Source organism: Equus przewalskii, chromosome 6, assembly GCF_037783145.1.
Source record: "Equus przewalskii isolate Varuska chromosome 6, EquPr2, whole genome shotgun sequence".
Taxonomy (NCBI): domain Eukaryota; kingdom Metazoa; phylum Chordata; class Mammalia; order Perissodactyla; family Equidae; genus Equus; species Equus przewalskii.
The window spans coordinates 59712170-59735042 of record NC_091836.1 but is presented as its reverse complement, the minus strand read 5'-3'; the positions used below and the strand labels follow the sequence as shown (position 1 = coordinate 59735042).

Here is a 22873-nt window from a genome sequence, read left to right as displayed (position 1 = left end):
AAAGAATTAAGTTATTTGTATGATATAGTGTAATAGCGCACAGACTCTGGAGACACAGTGCTTGAGTTTACATCCCAACTTTGCTACTTAGTGGTGTAACTTTAGGCAGGTTACATAACCTTTCTATGCTTCTGTTTCCTCATCTGTAAAATGGGGATGATAATAATGATAACTACCTTGATGGATGGTTGCAATGCTTAAAAACACCCATCTTACTGAGTAAAGTGCTAAGAACAGTGTATGGATTATAGCAAGATATATATTATATATTATATATTATTATATTATATTACATTACATAAATAAAATTATTTTTTATGTGCCCTCCAAAGCATTGTGTAGAACCAATTCACTCTTGGAAATAGCACAATAATTAATAATAATAATAATTACAACCAGCTTTTAAATGCCTTCTATGTGCCAAGAACAGCATTTACATTGTATCATTTAATTCTCAGAACAATCCTGAGAGGTAGGTAGTATTCTCAGTTTTCAGAGACAGAAACTGAAATTAAGAAAGGTTAAGTAGGGGCTGGCCCTGTGGGGTAGTGGCTAAGTCCAGCGCAGTCTGCTTTGCTGGGCTCCCAGGTTGTGCGGGTTCCCATCCTGGGCATGGATCTACACTACTCATCAAGCCATGCTGTGGTAGCAACCCACATACGAAATAGAGGAAGATTGGCAAAGATGTTACCTCAGGGCTAATCTTCCTCAAGCAAAAAAACAGGAAGATTGGCACACATGTCAGAGCAAATCTTCCTCACCAAAAAAAAAAAGGTTAAGTATTCTGCTCAAGGTTACAGGTAGAAAGTGACAAGGCTGAACTTAAAATGGATGTTTTCTGAGTCCTAAGTTATGTTCTTCTCGTTTTGTTGTTGGTGGACCAATCGTGTCTCTTAATCCCAAATTCTTAGTTCTGAGATCATAGAGTACAGTGAAACTGTTGTTCATAAGAATGAAAATTGTAAGTAACTTGTCATCCAAACTTTGAGCTCCTTGAGGGCAGAGATTGTTTTATTCAGCTCTTAGCACAAAGCCTGGAACACAGTAAACACTCAATAAATGTTTGTCAAACCAGCAATGATGAATCTAGAGCCAACAACAGGCAAGGGAAATTAACAAATAAATTATTTTGTGAATTTACAGTCTAAAATAAATTCATTGAGACAACTACAGTACTCCCTTTACTTCATGTAATAAATTTTTATATGATTAAATAATTTTTTAAGTTCGATCATCTCTATACCCTTAGTTCTTGCCCTGACCTTTTTAACCATGGCATCTGGACCTTGACTCTCCCATGAATCTTTTTGAAATGAAGACTGGGTTTATTTAAATCCTTTCTGGCTTCCACTATTAGTCCCATAATCCTTGCTAGAAGACAAATTATGAGATGTTTGGAGATGTTTTCCTTGTTTAGATTTGACCTCCATGGGGCTATTTTTTTTCTCAGAAAAATCTCATGGTACACATAGGTTCTTACCAGCTTGGAATATGGTTATTTGATCCATCTGCCATTTTAAATAACATTTAAATGCAGGTTTTTATATTTAGGGATTTAGTGATGATGCCATAGAGTTTTATTCTGAGTCTCAGTTCTTTTGGAATTCCACAAGGAGCAACCTCCTCCAGTGCTGAACAACATCTTAAGATGCATTTCCCAGCAAGTTGTAGGGGGGAAAAATTAGTGCCCTTAAGTTCACCTCTCTTCTACTGGACCAGAAGCAGCAGCTATTTATTTATACTTTAGTCCGGATTGGGAAAATAAAGAGATTTCAAGCAACTCGTGCAACATAAGCCCCAGTGGTTGGCAACTGCTAAACAAAATGGTAGTGGAAAAAGACTTGTGTCAGACACAAATCCCCTATCCTTTCTTGGTAGTGGAACTTGATTTTAGCTGGGCTTATAGCCGCTCAAAAAGAAAAAAAATGCTTCCCTTACAGTTAGGTCTGTCCGTGTGACTAAATTCTAATCAATGAGATGTTAGCACAAGTGTCCTTTGAGATTTTGTGGGAGACTCCTTAAAGGGAGACCACGCAGCCTTCTTCATCTCTATCTCCTTTATTTGGGCTGAAAATAAAACATGATGGCTGAAGCTCCAGCAATGATTCCAGGCCATTAAGTAGAAGCCACGTGCTGAATGTGGCAGAGCAATAGGGTAAAAAGATTCTGTGTCCTTGATGCTTGCACATCTGCCTTACCAACCCTGGACGGTTTACTTCCAGACTTCATTTACGTAAGAGAAATGAGTATGTATCTTGTTTAAGCCACTGTTATTTGCAGCTTTCCATCTTTGTCATCTGTACCTAATCCCAAGAGACGGAAGGATCGATTAAAGCCCTTGTATATTGTTCTCTCTTGGGCAAAGTAAAGAGCAAGATCTGACCTTATCTCCATGACCATCATCTTTTTCTATTCTCCACCTCAAATATTATCCTACTTCCATCTGGTCCATAGAAGCCAAAGATACCTAAACAACTTCAAGAAGAGGAAACTTGTCAATTAATCCTAGTTTGTGAATACAGCATCAATTTCTCAAATAATATGCATATATTCTCCCAAGGTTCCCTAATTAAATATTCTAGGATTCATCCTATGAAAGTAGTTTAAATGATTTCCATGCACTTTACACAGTTCATTAATTTTATACCTTGAAGGACCCTAGAACCTTTTCCTAGAGTACAGGGAAAGGTAAACTAACCAAATGTGACTTTTAACCTCAAACTTCAAATCAACTTATATATTCACAGCTGTTCCCCCAGAAAGCCAGTTTTCCTTTTCAAGTGTTCCCTCATTTTCACAATCTAATCTCTAAAATGTTTCATTCTATTATTATATATTGAGTCCTATGTCGTAAGATTATAAATTCATTTCTTTTTAAGTTTTATTGTTACCCTTGAAAAGATATTTTACATTTTCAATAGTGACTAATTATTATTGAGGTAGATAAAAGTAGAGGATGGGAGGAGAAAAGAAAATGAAAGAAAAAATTAGACTTTAACAAGAAGAAAACTTATCTAAGTGCACATTAAACATTTTGGCTATATACATACTTGTAAGGGATACCAGAAAATTTTTGGTGTTTTTTTAAATTTATTTATTTATTTTTATCTATTTTTATTTTTTTATTGAGTTAATGATAGGTTACAATCTTGTGAAATTTCAGTTGTACATTAATGTTTGTCATTCGTGTTATAGGTGCACCACTTCACCCTTTGTGCCCAACCCCCACCCCACATTTCCCCTAAGGGATACCAGAAAATTTTTAACCGGCAGGAACAAAAGCCTGACAAAACCAAAAGACAGGTTCCCTATGATCTAATAAGATAATTTTGTCTTCATAATTAGCAAATTGGTATTGCTAAAATAGGACATGGGAAAGTATGCTCAAATGTTCCCCCAATGCGAACAACGTGCATGATTCAGACTGTGAGCAATGGCAGCATAGGATGACTTTGGGGAAATGTACACGATTGCCAAATCACATCCTCAGGCACCAGAATGTGTGTGAGTCCTCTACCCACTATCGACTCATGTCTCTAAAAAATGTTGACATGTCTCTTTGTCATGTGTCTTTCATTGGTCTGCAGTGTGGTGTAATACTAAAAGCACTGGGTACTAGTTCAGGCTCTAACACTTAGGGCCTTCTGCATGCCACTTGCCCTTGCTCAGTGTCAGTTTCCTCATTTGTAAATTATGGCTAATAATACCTGCACTGCTTGCCTCACAAGTCTGTTGTGAAGATCAAATGATATGTATGTATTAGAGCTTTGTAAATTATTCTCTTACTGCAGGTTTTTCCAACTATACCTTCAGATCTACTTGTGACATTTCTTTTCCTGAAAAATCTTTTTCGAAAATTTGAGCCAGTCTAGATCTTTCAGTGAACTCTCTCAAGAGCAAATCCCTTATCGTCTTGAGCATCTTTATCTGTAAATGATGAGTTGAACTAGATTGATAGGTCAAATTTTATTTAGCAGGATAAAATTTTTTTAATGAGCTTATTCAGAAGATTAGCATGTAAAATGGACAAAAGCAGGTTTACTCTTAGTTGAGATGGTTGAAGCTGGAATGAGGAGAACTCAGAGTCCTGCCTAATTTGATTTCTCCTCCCATTCTATCCCACTCAGGCAGCCATGAAGGCCCCTCACAACAAACCTCAGATCCTTCCCAGTCTAACCAGTATAACATCTAAAATGCTGATGTTATCATTCCAGCCTTTATATTTCTATGATTCTTCAAGCAAAGCTCTCTCTACTTAAAGGGATAAGGAAAGGCTGTAGTATATTATGGATGGATAGATGACGTGGCATCTGAACTCTTGTTAGCTGACCAACAAATTTGCTGAAATGTAGCCACGTCAATCTAACCAAATAAGTACCAAATTCCTTGAGATGGAAGATGTCTTTCAGAAGCTACGTGAAATATCTCAGCAGTCCTCATAGAGCAGAGAACTCTGCCCGAAAATATAAAAGTAAATATTGAATGGGCAATTCTCCAAGTTGTTCTCCACTAAATATACAGCAATGCTGCAGGCTCTTTGAAACTGTTTTCAGGAAGAATGACTCAGAGATGAAGAAGCCACTTATAACAAAGCAAGTAATGCAATGCCATTTCTCAATGCCCCAAACGAGAGATTGCTTAGGGAAGTTGGCTTCAGGATACACAGATCACATAACCACAGAATGTCAGACCTGGAAAAAATGCTAGAAAACAACCAGTCTATTTAACAAATGACAAATCTGAAATCCAGAAAGACTGTGAGCTGCCCAAGGTTAGAATTCATTCAAGCTTCATTAAGTAAATATTAGCTGTGCACTAACTGTATGCCAGGTGGTAGGGATGCGAAGGCAAGTAAAACATGATCCCTGTCCAAGTAGTGAGAGAAGACAGACAAATAAATCCATAATTGCAGTTAGACTGTTGCAGAACCAGGACTCAAACTCTGTGTCCAAGTTCTTAAGCCAATGCCTATCCCACCACCTCACACTGCCTCTCAAATTAAAAAGCTTGAGAAATTAGTAGTGGGGAGCTATGGCCAAACTGATCCAAAGATATATCAATGTCAACTAAGCCTAGGTTTTTGGGGTGCACAGGTACTTATCCATATTTCTTGAGGACCTATGAGTAATAAAGAGGGCTCTATCCTTATGTGAAAGAAAATTCTTACAAAGATCTTTCACCAATACTTATAAGGACTTCTTAATGGACTATTGAGGAATCATGGACGGAAAAGCCCTATCAAAAATCTAGTCATAGCATGCATGGCCTTTGCTTCAATCTTTGAAGTCATCATCAGGTCAAAGTCATGAAAAATTCCATAAGCTACTGGCATACTTTTCAACCTACTTAAGCAAGAAAAGGAGGTTTTAATTAGCTGTCTTCATGAGTTTATTATTTTTCTTTAGTATATAAAATGCTGAAGAAATATACAAGATTTCAAAGATCTATGCCATCATCCAGAAAGAAAACAAAAACAAAATGCAGAGAAAAACCTATGGAAACACCTATAAAATCTCATTTCTTTGTTACTGGTAAGATTCTAACATGAATTCTTTCTTATTAATTCCTGCCTACTGTATCTTTTCTAAACTCCATTGTTGTTTTCAACTACAGTGAAGTAAAACTAGTACATATAGCTAACAAGACAACTTTAGGGAACAACATCATTATCACTACTCTTTTGACAAAAGTCTAGCATTAGTAGAGCTGAGGTAAGGCTTCTTTAGAAGGAATCCGTCTTCTATCCATCCTTCTATCCATTCATCAATCTAGCAATCACTTACTGAGTGCCTTCTACATGAATACCATGATACCAGGAACTATGTAGAAACTAAAGACACAGGATAATATTTCTCAAAGTGTAGTTTGAGGACCCACCTGCATCAGAATCACCTGGAGAACTTGTTAAAAATGTAAGTTCCTAGACCCTGCTAGTATAGATCTTCTATGTTGATTAAAGTTCTCTGTTGCAAGTAGCAGAAACTAACTTTGGCTACCTTAGACAGAAAAGGAACTAACTGGAAGTATATTGGGGGTTCGTAAAATTGACCAGAGATTGGAACGAAGGAAGCTTTGGAGGAATCACAGCAAAAATCATACTGCAGGAACAATGTGGTCTACATGCTGACACTGTCACTATCCCCAGTTCTAACTTTGTCATTGCACTACTGCTCTAGACTGCAAGTTCTGACACAGAGCCTCCAAATGATGGAGGCTGACATGTAGGCTAGGTGACTCTTCCTAAGACTGTACATGAAGGGAGATTCCTCTAAAGGAAAGCAAGGATAAAGATGGGGAGTGGAGTTAAATGCTGGTTAGTCAAAACTCACAAATACCTGGTTACCTAGTAAATCAAAATCTCTGAGGGTTAGGCCGAGGGATTTCTACATTTTTAAAACAAGCTTCTCAGATAATTCTAAAGTGTTCTGAAGTCTGAGAAACACTGATGTATAGGATACGATCTATACCCTAGAAAGAATTTAAATCAAAGTGGAAAGCAGAGACAACTTACCTGTGAAACTGAAGAATCATCCCAAGGTCCTGACCAGATGGTGTCTTCCTGTACACATTGCTCCCCATCTCCATCCCTTGCTCTCATCAGCTATGTGTTCAATCTAAAATGAGCATCTCCATAAAAAAGAGATATTATGCTTATAGTCAATTACAATAGAATATAAATGTACATTCATATTTTTATGGGAAAAATGTATAGATGCATAAACGCAAGTTTGGAAGACTATGCATCAAAATGTGAACAATGAAAAAAAAGAATAATTCCAAGAAAAATATAAACAAATGTATAACAGTTATTAGAATATACATACATACAATAAAAATAAAAGAAGCCAAAATCCTTGATTTCAAACTCTTATGTATACATTCTGAATTTTCTAATTTTTCTGGAATGAGATAAAACATACCCTAATCCCAACTCATTGGGAGTATAACTGATCGTTGAGAGTGACCATGTTCAGACTTTCATATGGCTGATATTTTCAGACTTCCCCAAAACACTACGTCAAATTTTTAAAAGTTATAGAAATTTTCATTAATGTTACTTACTGAATGTCAAATGACAAGAAACGGTCACCAACAAGATCCTATAGTGCGGTTAATGAAGTAATATATTTATGTACATTTATTCATTCCAACCAACATTTGAGTCCCTCCACATGTATAGTTTTATCCTAGGCCCTATGTTACAGGAAAAAAATACAGAAGGATACTAGATAAAGAAAAAAGATAATATCACTAGGAAACAACTAAAGAATAACGTGAAAGCAACCTATAAACAAATACATGATAGTATAATCTAGATTCTAGATAGTGTCTAATGTCTGATTTACCAGCCCTAAAGTATGATCATCTCAAACTAACTCCAGTGGATGAGAGGAAGATAAGCCATCAGCTCTTTTTGTGTTGCATTGATATGAGAGAGGCTTAGACACAACATAGGAGACTCTTAGGTAGTTATGAAATAGAGCATAAACCACTGTTTGGTAGCTGCAGCCCAGGGCAACCAAGAGCAGCCTGGCTCTTTTAAACAGTAAAGTATCTCCCAGTTACCAATAATTCCCATGCCTCTAGCTGATCACAGGGCTCAGAGGTAAACCTGAGAACAGTGAACCAACAGAGCAGTTAGTAACTATGTGCAGGAGTTAGGATGAGAGCTGGGTCCTGGTAGGAGCTCAGTAAATGTGCCTTGTTGAATAGTCATTCATTCAGAAAGAGCTGCTGCTGTTATACTGATCTACCCAACCCTTCTCCCACCCTTTTTCCTCATTTTCTCACTCGTCTGGGTCACTGCCACATACAACACAAGGAAAGAGTAATCACCATCCACGGTGTCATCTTTGAATGAAATAGTAAATGTATAGCTGGATGCCAAATGCTTAAAAGTACACAAGTATCTAAACATATTGCAAAATGTAACCTAAAATGTGTGTTTAGCTAGAGGCCCATCTTTAAAAAAGAAAGAGAACAAAAAGTAATTTGGGTTCAAGCAGGAAGGGATGTTTGTGCTGTTTTTATGCATAATATTTCAAGCTTTGTCTCTATGAAGCTTAGAGAGATTTGCTAAAAGCATATTAAAATGCAGCTAGCTGGCTAACTCACAAGTTAAGTCTTGTAGATGTAGACCATTATTATTATAATTGTAACAGTTAATAATTGTTATAATAATCATTTATGTAGTGTTGTACATTACCAAAGTGCTTTACAGTATTCTTGGCTCTTATTCTGCTGATACTAAATCAGTTAAAGCCAAACCCAGTGTCATTTTTATTCACTAAAGAGAATGAAATTTGGCTGTTTTGTGGAACCTACGGAGAAAAAGACACATGGATTCAAAGTTGAAATATTTGATGTAAACTTCAGTTAAAATACTCAACTGTGTAATTTAACTAGGAGCTAGTGAAATTCCACATATTAAAAAATCAAATTATTAAAATAATGTTATTTTATTTTGAATTTTGCTTGTAATTACAGAATATAAAAAGACACTAATAGTCTATATCAGTGTTTCCGTGACTTTTCTGATGATATGAATCACAAGGAATGTTTGTTAAAAATACAATTCCTTAACTCTCAAGGCTTGGAGTTTCTGATTCATCAGATCTTGGAAGAGACCAGGGAAATTATATTTTTAGCCAATACCATAAGAAATTCTTGTTATCAGGAAAATTTGGGAAACAGTAGTTTCTGTGAACTAGTATCCAACTCCCAGACCCCATAGGAACCTGGGACCTAGAAACTTTGCTTGGAACATACAAAGTTTGCCTAATCAAACTGTTAGGCACTGGGTTTAAGCCTTGCCACATCTCTTTTGATCTTCACAACATTCCATAAGATAGAGACTATTACCATTTCCAGGAAGTGAACTCTGAATAGCTGAATAATTAGATCAAGAGCACAATCCAGGTCTACCTGGCTCCAAAGGCTATGCCCTCTCAGTCCATTTTCTTCAGCATGTTGCCAAATTTGCATCTCAGGAAAGAAAAAAAGAGAAGAGGGAAAGAAGGAAACAGAATTTCAATAAGTGCAATTCAGCTTTTCAAGAGTTTTTGGTTTTTTTTTAAAGATTTCATTTTTCCTTTTTCTCCCCAAAGCTCCCCAGTACATGGTTGTATATATTTTAGTTGTGGGTCCTTCTAGTTGTGGTATGTGGGACGCTGCCGCAGCATGGCCTGATGAGCGGTGCTAGGTCTGCACCCAGGATTTGAACCGGTGAAACACTGAGCCGCCAAAGTGGACCACACAAACTTAACCATTCGACCACGGGGCAAGCCCCACAAGAGATTATTGAATATAGATAGTTAAGAAGTTAAATCCACCTTAAAATTCTCTGGCTGAAATGTAAAATTGTTAAAAAAGAAGCATGTAGAAGTTCCAGGGGGAGACTGAATGGAATAGATGGTTATAAAATAGATTGTAGACAATTTATAAAATATGGATTAAATAGAAAATAGATTGTTCATTTCTATGTTAGTGTTCTGGTAGGTGTTATTTTGTTAGGACGTATAGAGACCCTTTTGGTTGAGGAGGTAGAGGAAAGAGCAAATAGGTCGTGATACTTGAGGGGTTCTGGTGTATAATTCCTCTGAAATTGGCAATTTAAACCCTAAGGAGAGCATTCTTTTCTGGTGGGTGCAACTCTTAATCTTGACTAAAGGAACTAAGACTAAAGTAATGCACAGTCTGTACCTCCAGCCTTTGTTCTGCATTAATGATGCTAAGAAGGGAGATTCTCCTAAGACTCTTGGTAAGCAAGCCTAGCTATAAGAATCAGTTTGTCTTGTACAAAGGTAAGAAGTAATTGACAAGAGTTGAGCTAACATTTTCAGAGAACACAAGCTGACTTGAGTTAGTTTTTTGTGCAGAACACAAGTTCTAATGTTACCTTGAAAGGCCTAGCAAACAAAATCTTCGGGCCTTTGGTGTAGAAATGGCCCATGAGAAGAAAGGGTGGAATATGTTAGCAAGTTGTTATTGAAATTAATGTTCCCCTCCTCTTTTAGTTTGTGGTATTGGTCTGAAGGTAGATAATGGTGATTACTTTTCAGTTTTGTTATAGGATGGGCTGCTTCCTAGGCTTTCAAAAAAATTCTGCTGCTTTAGTTTCTTTGTATCAATGTGTCATAATATTTCTGCTTTACAGTTAGGGGAGATGGTCTTGGAAATAGACTAGTTTGGGGGGAGGGTAGGGCGTGGGATTTATAGCTTAAGGGAGACCACAATTTGGTAACGAACTTAGCTCTGGAGAGCTTCCAGAAAGGTAACAGACTCATCAGCCAGTAAGAGGCCAGTTATAGGAAAGAGAAGCATATTATAAAAGAGTCTAATAGACTGAAAGGGCCCAGCTGTAAAGCAATATCAAAACCCATGTTATTACAATCCTAGATGGAATAGGCCAGAAATTAATTTAAGAACTGTGTGTGAGAAAAGCAAACTAACATCTCAGAGGAGATATTAAGCACTAGGGTGGTAGTGGTGGGAAGATGGTTTTCACTTTCAAAGCACAAATGCATATGAGGAAGCATCCTAGTGATTATAAATCATTTAAATGTATTGTCTATATTGAATTATTTCATTTACAATTAATTTTTTAGCTGAAAAATAAGTTTTTGAAGACGTGAATGTGTAAAGTAAGAATGTTGAAGAAAAGGCCCAGTTCTCAAAGGCCGAAAACTCTATTACAAAAAGAGGTCTGATTCTTCGAGGTGTTTGCTGCCTTGATGCCTTGCATGCCTGAGACCAGGAGCTAAACCCATTGTTCTTTGATATCCTCTCAAATATAAGAGCTATAAATGTATGAACCAAAATCTGAAGGGGAAGAAAAATAAAACCTTTTCTCTTCAGTATGTCTATGTCTAAGAAACATTTTCCAACTAGATTGTATTATATCTTCATGAGATGCCATATCCTATCTACATGCCAAGTGGAAAATGTAGTTGGAAATGTTTTTTGGCCGAATATAACTCTATTCTGGGAAACTACTTCCTCTACAAACCACAGCTATTCAGACACATCTTAGAATGTAGTATAGGTGTCCAAGGAATACCCACCATGGTCCCCTGAGCCACTGAATCAACTCTTAGGAAAGTTGCAAATTGATTACAAAGGCATCTGGGACTAGCATAGGTATCTGCTCCTTTTTCTTGCAGATCTCTAATTTAACCAACAAGTTGGTTGTGCATTGTGAGAGAGGAGAATGGAAACATCCTGTTAATAGCCAAGCAAATTTGCCTTTTAGACATCTCCATGTGACTGTCTCATAGATCCCTCATACTTAACGTATCCAAATCAAAACCAAATCCCCAAAACATGTTCTACCTCCGGTCTTTCCTATCTCAATAAATGGCACCACTATATGCCCAGGAGTTCAGGTCTAAACCTAGGACTCATTCTAGTTTCTACTTTGCCTCACTCCCCAAATCCAATTCATCAACAAATTCTGCACAAATTCTTCTCAAATAAATCCTGAATTTCACCATCATTACTATCATCATCCTCCTCCAAGCCACCACCATCACTCATCTGGACTACTATAAATGCCTCCTAACTCTTTTCACTATTGCTCCTCTTTACTCCATCCTCTAGCCAGAAGACAGCATCATCTTTTAAAAACATAAGTCAATCCATATCTCTTCCTTGTTTAATCCAGCCCTGTCCATGGCTTCCCACTATAACTAGAACATAGCCAGTAGTCTTACCATACATACCCTATAAGATCCTACATAACCTGGCTCTGCCTCTACAACCTCTATAACCTCCCCTCCTACCTCTCATCCTTTTGTTCAATTCACCCCACCCACATTATCCTTTTCTTCTGTCCCATGAACCTGTGCACCAAGCTCCTTTGCACTCAGTGCCTTTGAAGCTATTCCTTCTGCCTAATATGCTTTTTCCCAGACCATCTTATAGCTGTCTCCTTCTCATAATTCAGGTCTCAGCCCAGTTAGCTCCTCAGAGAAGACTTCACACTTCTCTTCTCCCTATTTATTAGATTTATTTTGGGATTTGATTTTTTTCAACTGTGTGCATCTATTACTTTGATTTTTTAATTAAGGTAAAAGTAAAAATATGAATAAACAAAATAGCCTCTATAGTCGCTAGTATATCACTTTGTTTTGTTTTCTTCATTGCAATCATCACCTCAACTTAATTTTCTTTATTTATGTGTTACTGTGTGTTTCTCACTACAATGTAAACTCCATGAAAGGGGAGATTTGTTTCCAAATGGATTTGTTTCCATGGATATGTCTGCCACGTCAACCAGTGTATTCCAGCACTTACAAGGTCTTTTGTACATTATAAACTCAATAAATATTTGTTAAATGAGTATATTTCACTCTCCTGAGAGAAAGGTAGTTTCCTTTTGGCTGAGAATGGTCCCATGCATTCATGTGAAAGAGTGTTTTAATGAAATATTTCATTCAACTTGGGTTCTGTTTGCATATTAAGATATTATTGCCAATACCCATGCATGTGAAATGGTTCCTTGATACAAATGAGAAATTTTCAACGTACATACAGACCTAATAACAAAGATGGCAAATAGTATCTCTATCCATTCCAGCATGTCAGTGGTGACGTTCACATCAAAGCGAAAATTGAAAAGCAAACTTAATGTTGATTTGGAGCTGATAGCTAATATCTGAGTTCTGCTTTCTAGGCAGTGGTGAACTGTGTGGAATTGCTGATGCTGAAGGTGAAACCAGAATATGAGAATGCTCTAGGCTTGTTTGCAGTGCAGTGAAAATGGAAGAATAAGAGGTAAGAACAGTTGCCTAGAGACTCCAAATGGGATACAGAGTTATGAGGAAGTGGTTAGGGCAAGTGACTTAGAATTAGGGCTTTGAAAAACAAGAGTTCTCATTAATTGAGTACCTACTGTGTGCCAGCCATTGTTTATAATTCTTATAGAAACCACTTATGTAGGTATTGTTCACTCATTTTGCAAATGAGTAAGCTGAAGCTCAGGGAGTTAAATGACTTGCCAAAGCCACATAGCTATGTAAAAAGTATAAGCAATGACAAACTAGATTTTTCAAATCCCACAGCTGACGTGCTTTCTGCTGGACCACACTGTCTTCCTTGCGGTGATGTATTCCATTTATTTCTGTGATTCTGGCACCAAGTTTAGGGCCTTGCGTAGCATCCTATGGAATCATGCCTAGCTGGACAGTAAGTGCTTCTGCTGCCAGTGGAGAGGCCACCTGAGTGAAATGTCCAAGTGGAAATGGGTCCTAGGTTTGCTGACTAAGCAGGTTTCAAGCCTCATGCTCATGCCTCTTCCTCCTTGCTTTCTTTCCCAGCATCCTCCCATAGCTCACCTCTACCTCTGTCTACTGGGGTAAGCATCTTCCAGGTGCTAATAAGAAAACTATGTGGCCCTCGCGTGAGGGGAAGAGGCAGCTCAGCAAAATCACTGCTGGGAGCCTGGGCAGGCTTAGACAGTGCGATCTGAAGAGCTGAAGAGTACAGCCCACAGAGAGAAAGAATTGGGTAAAATGCAAAATTGAAGAGGAGGATAAGTCTTCCTGACAGAGATGAATTAGTTACGGGACTAACTCCCCTAAGAGATGTGACTTCATTCCCTAACTCTCATGCTAGAGAGAACAAGCAGGAGACAAGGGTGGGGGTGGGGGGGCATTAATGACTAATAGGCGCTTCCCATCTCTGAGTTTTATGAAGATGAATGAAGCACTTTTGAATGGAGGAAGAAGTAAAAAAAAGTAGTAAAAATGGAGAGATGGAGCTGACTAAGGCACTGCAAAGATAAAGAGGAATGGAGGCTTTTGGCCCTCATGCTGAGTGAGGAAAATAATTTCTTCCAACTGGGAAATGCAGAGCTGGGCAGTTTAGCATTTTGAATTCAGAGTTCAGGATCTGCCACTTGCCATTTGTATGAATCTGAGAAAATTACTTAGCCTTTCTAAATTATAAAAATAGGAATAATACCCAATTCTATTGGTTCTCTCTCACTATAAAATAAACATGACACCATTGCAGAGGGTTCTTGTGAAGTTCGAATGAGAAAACATGTAAAAACAGTGCCTAGCACATGGTAGGCACTCAATGAATGACAATAATTACTATTGAGTCATGGCTTCATGTGGAGGGGGAAATATAGCTGTGTCATTATTATCAAGGGTAGATCATGCAGACAATTCTCCCCTTTAAACTTAACAATGATCCCTCCTTGGTTTAATTATTTGGTATGTTGATAGCTCAGACCCTCTCTACTGACTTGGCTTTCAGCTCACAGAGAAGATGAAGCCCAAATACGTGATAGATAACACCTCTACTCTTGGGCAAGCCTCCCAAAGAGCTACTCAATCCGTATTGGTACTCCACATCATTCTGAGGATAAAGCCATCTTCCCAGGGAAGCTTCTTGTGCACAGAACACACAGGGAAAGGTGTTGTGCACAGAAGATAATACTAATTACACTGTACATTTATTCAATCTTTTATAGTTCACAAAACACTCTTAACCAGGAAGGGTTACTATCTTCATCTTACAGATGAGGAAACAGACTTAGAGAGGTGAGACAAGTTGATTAAGTGGACATAGATAATTGGTTGGTAGAACAGCGATTCACACCCAGTTCCCCTGACTCTAAGTCTGGGGCTTTTTTATACCGCAAGATGCTGTAGGGGACATGAATAGGTAGCAAATTAGAAAGCTGATTACTTCCAATCATAAAAACATTGCATTTTAGGACAGGAAGGAGCTTTTGGATTACCTAATACTGTGGTTTTTAGACTGTGTCCAGGAAATCCAGTAGGAAATAGGGAGAGCCAGGCAGGAGGTGGGATTGTATGCAGCTCAGCTTTAATCAGTTACATTTATAACATCACAATGTACTTTGAATAAATGTTTAAAACATTAAGACCTTCCTTAAAAAAAAAAAAAAAAGAAAATTTGAAAATCCCTAATCTAGTTCAACTGTTTCATTTCTCCAAGAAAGACATTGAGGCCTAGTCTGGTTGAGTAACTTGTTCAAATCTTAACCAGCTAGGGGCAGAGCTAGGCCTAGCACTCAGTCTTTGTCACCTGCATATTTAATAAGTGTGCCATAAATGTCCTCATTCTCCACATATGTTCCTTTGATTACCTCAAAAAAGTCACTTGTGACAATCAAATCATTGAGGAGAAATTAGCACTGGGGTTACTCTCTGCTGGTGACTCACTATGTGAACTTGGATCAGTCCACTGACCTTTGAACCCTCAGCTTTTCCATAGGTAAAATGGGGTGATACTTCCTGTCTAGGCAACTCTCAGTGGGGCCGTTGTGGTGACTGTAAAAAAGAACATGTGGAGGTTCGCAGGGTTCTTCCAGGGAAGGAGGCCCAACAAGTTCAATATTTTTTTATTTACGAATGCCTACCAGATGTGTCACTACTTCTACGCTGATCTCTGCCACTTGCCACCCTTGTTTATTTGTTGTTCCTCATTTGAGAGGGCCACGTAATTTATTTTTGTAACCATGTCAAGTACTACCAGGTTATGAAATAGCCTCAAAAATTTATCACTTGGCTTTCTTTATTTTATTTTATTGAGGTCATATTGGTTTAAAATATTGTGTAACTTTCAGGTGTACGTTATTATATTTCAGTTTCTGTATAGACTGCATTGTGCTCACCACCAATAGTCTAGTTTTTATCTGTCACCATACATATGTGCCCCTTTACCCCTTTTTCCCACCTCCTACCCCCTTTTCCTCTGGTAACTACTAATCTGTTCTCCTTGTTCATGTGTTTATCTTCCACATATGAGTGAAATAATATGGTGTTTGTCTTTCTCTGTCTGGCTTATTTTGCTTAACATAATTCCCTTAAGTCCATCCATGTTGTTGCAAATGGGACGATTTTATCCTTTTTTTATGGCTGAGTAGTATTCCATTGTATACATATATATATATATACCACATATTCTTTATCCATTCATCAGTTGATGAGCACTTGGGTTGCTTCCATGTCTTGGCTATTGCAATAAAGCTGCAATGAACATATGGATACATAAATCTCTTGTATTGTCGATTTCATGTTCTCTGGATAAATACCCAGTAGTGAGATCGCTGGATCATATGGTATCTCTATTTTTAATTTTTTGAGAAATCTCTATACTGTTTTCCCCAGTGGCTGCACCAGTTTGCATTGCCACCAGCAGTGTATAAGGATTCTTTTTTCTCCAATTCCTCTCCAGCACTTATTATTTCCTGTCTTGTTAATTATAGCCATTCTGATGGGTATAAGATGATATCTCATTGTAGTTTTGGTTTGCATTTCCCTGATAATTAGTGATGTTGAACATCTTTTCATGTGCCTGTTGGCCATCTGTATATCTTCTTTGGAAAAATCACATTGGCTTTCTGATAAGACTTTGTAATTTCTCACTACCTGCATGTGTGCTAAGTAAATCTTTTAAGGTTAAACGCGTTTCATTCTAGACAAGCTGTAGTGGCAGTTATCACTACAGGGGTCTAGCAAGCCAGGGAGCTCAGAGCCAGATGAGATTAAAGGACTTGTGTGCAGGTTCCGGAGTTTGGAACCCTCCCATCTAACTGGCAGTTTCTCCTTCTTCAACAAGGAATACTAAGAAAACACTATCACAGACCTTCAGGCTGATCTTGAGAGCAGCCTAATTTACTTGTGACCTTGGCCAAGTTCTTCATCTCTCTGAGCTTGTTTTCTCACTTGTAAAAGGCGGATGTTGCCTTCCCTTCCCACCCTATAGGGCCATTAAAAGAGAGAACACAGGGTGACATGTTTTTAAAACCATGAAGTGTATACTAACTAATAGGATCATTATTTTAAGAATTTGTAAAATAATACTATTATTTATAATGTGCATTTCAACGAAATCATCTCAATTCGTTAGAAATAGCCACTTGGAACAATCAATCACTCAGGTTAAAGAACGATGTTTCAATTTATGCTGATCTCTATGAAGAAAGTAATGTGGCAATACTGAGCAACGCAGAGTTAGAACTAGGGAGTACTTCCTTAATTGGCATTATCACAAAACAAGAAACACAAAGGAAATATTTTTATATTTTCAATTAAGAACATTTTAAGTTGAAAAAAACAGGAAATTAATCAGACTTTTACCAAAATTCTATTCTGGATGCCCCAAGTTTCTAATTACATCTCTTGGAGACAGGATTTCTATGCTTCCCCATGTTGATACTCAAAAAAATCTGGACCTAGTTTCCATTATGCAGACGAGTCAGCCACAGAAGCCAACCAATACTTTAAGACTGCGATGTTTACTAATGGATGTCTGGCTAGAAACAGAATTCTGGCAGAGGCATTTACTCTCACTGCTGATGTGGAGCAGGGCTGCATAATCATGTTCACTTGTATTAAGTCTACCCAAGACTGTCATGTTTTGCAATGGAATGAGAAACAAGCACCCCTAAAAGTCCTGGGATTTTCCTGGAAAAGGCCTTACATCGGAACTGGTTCAGACCTTCCCAAAGTCATTGCCCTAGCCATTTGTTTCATTTAGGACCTTCTTTACAAAAATGACTTCACAGAGTACAGTGAATGTCAGACTGTTTGCAGAATATTTAGAGACATAAAGACAATATATCCTATACATGGACAATCCTAGGCCAGGAAAATCTATCAAACATGTCCTTAGAAACCACATCAAGTACTTTCCTTGCAGATATGCTAACATATCCCTAAGGTAAAAGGACACTCAATCCATCTCCCACCCTCTGTCCTAGGAAAGCTATTGCCAGTTATGTGTTACCATTTTCTTTCCTAGCGGTACCTGGGACTAGAAGCATCAGCAGTTATTCATCAATAAGGAAGAAAGACAATGACATTCGTTTTGACTGTCTGGACATTGTTGCTATATCACTTCTCTGGGGGAGAGTAATTTCTGTCTATTAAAAGAGAGAGATTCCAAACTTAGATATGTGGGAAATCATTTGGTATTTGATAGAATTCAAGTCATGCACATAGCCCCCCAAAATTATAATTAACAAGGAACTAGGCAAGGAAAATGAATAACAGCAAGCCTTTAAAATGGAAATCCTTAGAATAAAGGCATAGCTGTTGTTATCATATTAGTATTGCTCATTATTAAAGATGTTAAGATACTGTCATTGAATTTCTTTCCCTTCTGCCTAGTTCCTAGATCTCCAAGGAATCTTCATTCCATTTTCTGAAATTAGAAGCTGATTCAAAGATTTTAGAAGTGAACCATGAAATGAAGACACTAAAGAAGCATTAATTTTTGTAGATTACTATTACATAGTATCTTTATCCCATATTAATAATTTAACTACGACATTTGTCAAATATCCCAATGATCTACTTTAGAAATATCCAGTATTATCTGAAACCACATCTGGTTATTTCAAATGGATTGGAACTTGGCTCTGGGGTAAGAAAATGTCCTATGTCTCTCCCTCCCTCCCTCCTTTCCTTCTATTCATCTTTCCTTTTTCTGCTCTTATGGCCTTATAGTGCTCCTTATTTATATCTAGGGCAACATTTCAGTGGAAGGGGTACCTCAGGAAACAAGGGACTAGCATGCTCGTGTGGTAGCATTCAGACAAAGAGATGTACTTGCAAGGCATGATTCTGTAGTCACTGTGGCTCCCGTACATCCTCTATTTGAGATGTTTGTGCCTCAATTGTTGATGCAGATGTAGTCAAAGATCATCCTTTAATTTTTAACATTGTCAAAGTTAATATATACCCTTTACTTTCTAACTTTGTCAATGTTAATACAAACCTTTTAATTTTTAACATTTCAAAAGTTAATATAAACCCCATTAATGCTTCTCAGCTGATCAAACACAGGAATGATCACTATGAACTAGCTGTGTCAGTAGTTTTTCCAGTAGGTAGCCAGTAAAATTTTTTGGTAATGATATTGTCAAGTCATAATGATATATACCCTTGTTTATAGTATTTTTTTTGTATACAAAGTCCTATCATCTTCAAAACCTCATTTGAGACTCTCTTCAGACCATAGCTCATCACTCTGGGCTTCTTCCCCAATTGTCTCTGCCATCTTATGATCTCTCCTCTGTGCTGCTGCTCCCCCTACCCATGGAGCTTCATTCTCTAGATGTGCATCAGCTCCTTCCTCCATTCTTCCAAGTATGGTTTACACAGGCTACTATGTGTAGTGGACTGTACTAATGTACTTGTATCCGAGGGCTGCCATAACAAGGTACTGCAAACTGAGTGGCTCAAACAACAAAAAATTGATTATCTCAAAGTTGTGGAAGCTAGAAATCTGAAATCAAGGTGTTGGCAGTGTTCTTTCTTCTGAGGGAAGGATCTGTTCTCAGGCTTTCTCCTTGGTTTGTAGATGGCTGTATTCTTCCTGTGTCTCTTAATATTGTCTTCCCTTTAGGCATGTCTCTGTGTCCAAATTGTCCCTCTTATAAGGACACCAATCATAATGGATTAGGGCCCAGTTTAATGATCTCATTACTACCTCTATAAATCCCCTATCTCCAAATAAGGTGACATTCTGAGGTACTACCTTCATATATACCCTATAAATACCTTATCTCCAAGTAAGGTATAAATACCTCTATACACAACCTATCTCCAAATAAGGGACATTCTAAGGTGCTAGATGTTGTGACTCCAACATATCTTTTTTATGGGGACACAATTTAACCCATAACACTAAGGTTTGAAGATAACACATGGGAAATACAGCATAGAAAAGAAAAACTTAAACTGAATCGCAAGTATCATTGTCGTGAAATCCAATGGCTATGTCTGATACAGGGTCTGATTCTCTCCCTTCTTATGTCCAACCTGCTACCATGTTTCTGGAGCCAGTTCACCATCTTGGATGGAAATCTGATTATGCACATCTCTCACTCCCTGTGGTGGTTAATGTTATGTGTCCAGGATGCCCAGATATTTTATCAAACGTCATTCTGAGTATTTCTGTGAGGATGTTTTTGGGTGAGATTAAAATTTAAATCAGTACCCTGAGTAAAGCAGATTGCTGTCCATAATATGAGTGGGCCTCAACCAATCAGTTGAAGGCCTGACAAGGCTAACCCTCCCCTGAAATAAGAGAGAATTCTCCTGCCTAACAGCCCTTAAACTGGAACATCAGCTCTTCCTGCCTGATGGCCTTGGAACTAGGAGATCAGCTCTTCCTGGTTCTGCAGCAGCTTCTAGCTTTAAGACTCAAACTGGGACATTGGCCCTGTAGAATGTATACACGCACACACACACACACACACTGTTGGTTCTGTTTCTCTGGAGAACCCTGACACTCCCTAAGACCAGGTACTACCTAATAGAAAAATCACAAGCAACATAAATATCCCTTCAAAATTGCGGCCTATCTGCCACAGAGGCAGCCCTTTATCCTACTAATTACTTATACAATACTCACTAATTACTTAATATAATACCTGACTCCCCTAATCTTAAGTCTTTACTTCTGGGTTATTCCCCTGGGTTTCAGCCATCTTTGTGACCAAAAATGATCTCCCATTGGTCTCTCTAGGGATAAAGCAAGATTCTGCCCCAAAGACAAAATCCAGTTGCCAATCTTAGTGCAGTCATGGATTGAGAAATACAGGGTCCAAATTCAGAGCACTCTGCTATGTGTACAAAACTTCTCACATATTCCTTGCATGCATTTCAAATCATTGAGGATTTTCTCAAGTTCTCCTGGCCTAATTTTACCTAAAGCTTTTCATGCAACTAGACAATTCCTCTGTCAACTGTCTTTTTTTTTTCTTGAGGAAAATTAGTCCTGAGCTAACTGCTACCAATCCTCCTCTTTTTGCTGAGGAAGACTGGCCCTGAGCTAACATCGTACCTGTCTTCCTCCACTTTATATGTGGGACGCCTACCACAGCATGGCATGCCAAGCAGTGCCATGTCCTCACACGGGATCTGAACCAGCGAACCCCTGGCCACTGAAGCAGAATGTGTGAACTTAACGGCTGCGCCACCGGGCTGGCCCTGTCAACTGTCTTTTATAGTGTAATGTCGTATATGTGTGCCCTTTGTAAAGAATTAGCCTTGTCTAGTTAGGACTCAGCACAAAACCCTGCAAAGTTTAAACAGATCAGAGCTGAACCAAATCAGACTCTTGAAAGAGTTTTTCCAGGTTGGAAGGGGCCAAACAACTCCCCCCAACTCTGAGCCTTGACTCTCTTCTTTACTTTTGGTTTCTGTTTTCCAGATTCTCCGTGTCAACACATCACCTGTTCATGCCTCGCCCAAGGCTGTGTGGTTCTCCTTTAAAAATTTCAATGTGGACAAAACTGTTTTCTCTTGGCATAACTGAGATGAGCCGGTATTTTCAAGAACAGCTTTACTAAACATGAGGGAAAACAGAAAAGAAATAATTACAGAAAACATACACAGTATAAAAATAGCCAAGTTTCCAACTGCAGGTTTCTGTTTCTAAAAATTCCATTAGAAGTAGGAAAGCTTTACTCGGCCTCAAGCTCATTTACGCTTAGTCAACCACATCCCTTAATTTTGCTGTATCCTGTCTGGACTCCTTCTCTTCCACCTCCAACACCTCCTCTTTCCCTGACCCCTGTAATTTTGAGCTGCTTTCTTGATTTTTTGAACCCAAATCTCAAAGAAAAAATAGTCAACAGCTTACTTTTAAAATTGTCATTCTCCAACAAAAATATCCTGGACTCCCAAAAACCTCCCAAAATGCCTGCTTACAAGAGATTCTCAAGTTTTGATGATAAAGACCCACTGGGGCTCAAACATTAGCTCTTCTCAATACTGGTGTTAAACCAGCATAAACTAAAGTTTATTCTAGGAAATGATCCCTGGGATAATGATTATTCTTTACAATGGCAGGTAGGGTTCTGTGGTCAAATAAATTTGAAGAATGTTGGGTTAAACTAAGTTTTGCAGTTTTCTCCACTGCATAAGTTCTCAAATCATTTTGTGCAGTCAACAAATATTTATTGAGTACCTATTATGTGGCAGGCACTGCTCTAGGTACTGAGAAAACCCTGGTGAAGAGTGAACGGGACAGATAAGGTCCCTGCCCTGCCTTCATAGTATTTACTTTTTAGGTGGGATTCATCAAAAAAAGTGAACAAACAAATAAGATTTCAAATAATAGTGTGGACTGTGAAGACCTTAAGGGGTGATGTTATAGGGGAAAACTAGAAGTAGGGAAACCCAGAAGACAGAGGGAACAGTGAGTCCACAGACTTGGCAGTTAAAAGCTTGGTGTGTTGGAAGTAGGGAAACCCAGAAGACAGAGGGAACAGTGAGTCCACAGACTTGGCAGTTAAAAGCTTGGTGTGTTGGAAGAAGAGAAAAGAGGTTCTGAGGTTGGAGCTGAGAAACTGAGGGGGAAGTGCATGTGAAGAGGTATCTTAGAGGCCATGGTAAGAAGTAAGATTTGATTTTTGGTGCAATGGAAGGAATTTCAAGGGTTTAAATCTTGGCACCACCTAATTTACAATTTGAAAAAAAATCTCCATGGCTATTATGTAGGAAATAGAATTTAGAGGCCAAGATTACAAGTGGAAACCAGTTGGGAGGCTCTTGCAGTAGTTCGTCTAAGAGATGATGATGAGGTTGTCAGGGCGGATAGGATGTGGGTGGCTTCAGCATGTTTGCTGGAGTTGAGACAACAGGGCTTCCTGATGGGTTTAACCTTGAAAACAGGGACCAGAGAGAAGACAGTGATGACTTCTAGCTTTTGGGCTTGAGCAATCAATTAGATTATTGACTGAGGTGGGAAAGACTAGGGAAGCAAAGGCTTAAAGGGGTGAGGGAAATCAAGAGATTATTTTAGCTACATTAAGTTCAAGATACATATTACACATGTAAGACATGCTATCAAGTAGACAGATCTTTTGTATCTTTATATC

The 22873-nt window shown here is 38.2% G+C and overlaps 1 long non-coding RNA gene across 4 annotated transcripts in view; it reads left to right on the top strand.

Moving 5' to 3' along the window:
• Positions 1 to 22873, top strand: part of LOC103564490 (uncharacterized) — a 140846-nt gene that overhangs the window by 21903 nt on the left and 96070 nt on the right. For 3 of the 4 annotated variants that reach the window (XR_011541528.1, XR_011541527.1, XR_011541529.1), the window contains exon 2: positions 12674 to 12774. This is a non-coding gene — a long non-coding RNA (uncharacterized lncRNA). The remainder of the gene's footprint in view (positions 1 to 12673; positions 12775 to 22873) is intronic. The other variant, XR_011541531.1, reaches the window with a different exon arrangement.